At 42.2% G+C, this 2,500-nt stretch overlaps 1 protein-coding gene across 1 annotated transcript in view; it reads right to left on the reverse strand.

Moving 5' to 3' along the window:
- Positions 1-2,500, reverse strand: part of LOC123767222 (methyl farnesoate epoxidase) — a 211,364-nt gene that overhangs the window by 12,654 nt on the left and 196,210 nt on the right. The window lies entirely within an intron of this gene.

Below are 2,500 nucleotides of genomic sequence, written 5' to 3' on the forward strand. Positions count from 1 at the left end.
CAGTGCTTCGGATTCGTAGTCCAAAGGTTCCGGGTTCGATTCCTGGTGGAGGCAGATGCAAATGGGCAAAATGTTTCTTTCACCCTGATGTCCCTGTTATCTAGCAGTAAATAGGTCCCTGCGAATTAGACAGCTGCTACGGGCTGCTTCCTTTGGGGGTGTAACAAACAGGAGGCCTGGTCGAGGGACCGAGCCGCGGGGACACTAAGCCCCGAAATCATCTCAAGATAACCACATCACTTCCTGAAGCATTCCATTTATTAACTGCTCTGACACTAACAATTTCTTTCTAATGTCTTTATGGCTCATTTGGGCACTCAATTTCCACTTTTTTCCCCAAGTGTGTGTACCCCTTGTGTTAAATAAAATGTCTTTGTCTTCCCTATCAATTCCTTTGAGAATCTTGTATGTGGTGATCATGTCCCTCCTCCCTCTCCTGTCTTCCAGCAACGTGAGGTTTATTTCCCATAGTCTTTCCTCGTGCCCCTCAGTTCGGACACTGTGACCAGCCTGTCCTCTTAAAAAATAACGTTGCTTCTGGCAGTTTACCTGTATGGCCGAAAGTGGACGTAATTTGAAAATGAAAAAAAATTAAAATAAATTTGGGAATTTTTTCAACAACAGTAAGTTAAGGGTCCTCTGGTAGATTAGGAGGGCAGGAAATTCACATAACGTTTCAGAACGTTATGAAAAACGTTAATTGAAAGTTTCCTAACCTTTCCGAGTATCTCTTCCCCTCTTCCGAGGGGAAGAGATACTCACCACACACACACACATGGCGGACATGCGGTCTTCGGCCAGATCACTTCATGCCAGTTACTGTAATTCTTGTGTATGTCAGAATTTTAGTTTAAGCTTTAGAATTTAAGCTTACATTTAGGTAAGCTGTTATACATTTACCTATCACCTGTGATGGTATATTCAGTCAGTAGTCCTGTTTAGCAGTATTGTTACTCTCAGCCTGTGTGCATGTGGCAACAGACACAAGAACGCCAGCCCTACCTGCCAGGCCTGTGGGAAGACCTATGTCTTGATACAAAGTAATTAGTTAGTACACATTCATTTAATTAGATGTTGTCCCAGTAAGGGTCAGTTTGATTTTGCTTAAAAGTTTCTAAGTAAATGAAGGTTAGCTTTGGAAAGATGGCCAAGTATAGAAATTACTAGGCCTAGACGTTTGAACGCATCAATTCGAATGCTGGCCGCATGCAGGTGAAAGCGAGCCGTTTTGGAGCCAGTTGTTACTGGGAGCCGCGGTGTGAAGACATGGGCCTGTGATCGCTCTGTGGCACTGGCTCATTAAATTAACTTTTAACATGTAATTAGGATATTGGTCTTTTTAACGTGTTTGCACTTGTTGGAGTGAAATTGCCATATTCCCCTGTAGAGTGGGGAAACTCTTACTATTGTGCTTTGATTTATTTATTTATTTGTTTATTTATTTATTTATTTATTTATTTATTTATTTATTTATTTATTTATTTATTTATTTTATTTATTTATTTATATACAAGAAAGTACATTGGGCTTATTAGAGTAGAGAGACTTGAAGTTTGACATTCTTGTAAAGCCACTAGCACTCACAGCGTTTCATTCCATAGATAAGCCGTGTGCACGAGACTGCCATCATTCTGAGCAAGTCACGAGATGATGCTTAAGTACTCACCTAACTGTACACAACTAGTTGTGCTTGCGGGGGGGTTGAGCTCTGGCTCTTTGGCCCCACCTCCCAACTGTCAATCAACTGGTGTACAGATTCCTGAGCCCACTGGGCTCTATCATATCTACATTTGAAACCGTGTATGGAGTCAGCCTCCACCACATCACTGCAAAATGCATTCCATATGTTAACTACTCTGACACTGAAAAAATTCTTTCTAACATCCCTGTGGCTCATTTGAGTACTCAGTTTCCACCTGTGTCCCTTTGTTCGTGTACCACCCTTGTTAAACAGTTTATCTTTATCTACTCTTGCATATTCCTCTGAGAATTTTGAAGGTAGTGATCATGTCTCCGCTTACTCTTCTGTCTTCCACTGTCGTGAGGTGCATTTCATGCAGCCTGTCCTCGTAATTCATGGCTCTTAGCTCTGGGACTAGCCTAGTGGCATACGTCTGAACTTTTTCCAGCTTCGTCTTGTGCTTGACAAGGTACGGGCTCCATGCTGGGGCCGCATAATCCAGGATTGGTCTTACATATGTGGTATACAAGGTTCTGAATGATTCGTTACACAGGTTCCTGAAGGCAGTTCTGATGCTAACCAGCCCTGCATATGCCGCAGATGTTATATTTTTATGTGGGCTTCAGGAGACAGGTTTGGTGTGATATATAAACTCCTAGATCTTTCTCTCTGTCCGTTTCATGAAGGACTTCATCTCCCATTCTGCATCCTGTGCCTGGCCTCCTGTTTCCACTGCCTAGTTTCATTACCTTCCATTTACTCGGGTTGAACTTTAGTAGCCATTTGTTGGACCAGTCATTCAATTTGTCTTGATTATCT

The sequence above is a fragment of the Procambarus clarkii genome, chromosome 53 (assembly GCF_040958095.1).
Source record: "Procambarus clarkii isolate CNS0578487 chromosome 53, FALCON_Pclarkii_2.0, whole genome shotgun sequence".
In the NCBI taxonomy this organism is placed as follows: domain Eukaryota; kingdom Metazoa; phylum Arthropoda; class Malacostraca; order Decapoda; family Cambaridae; genus Procambarus; species Procambarus clarkii.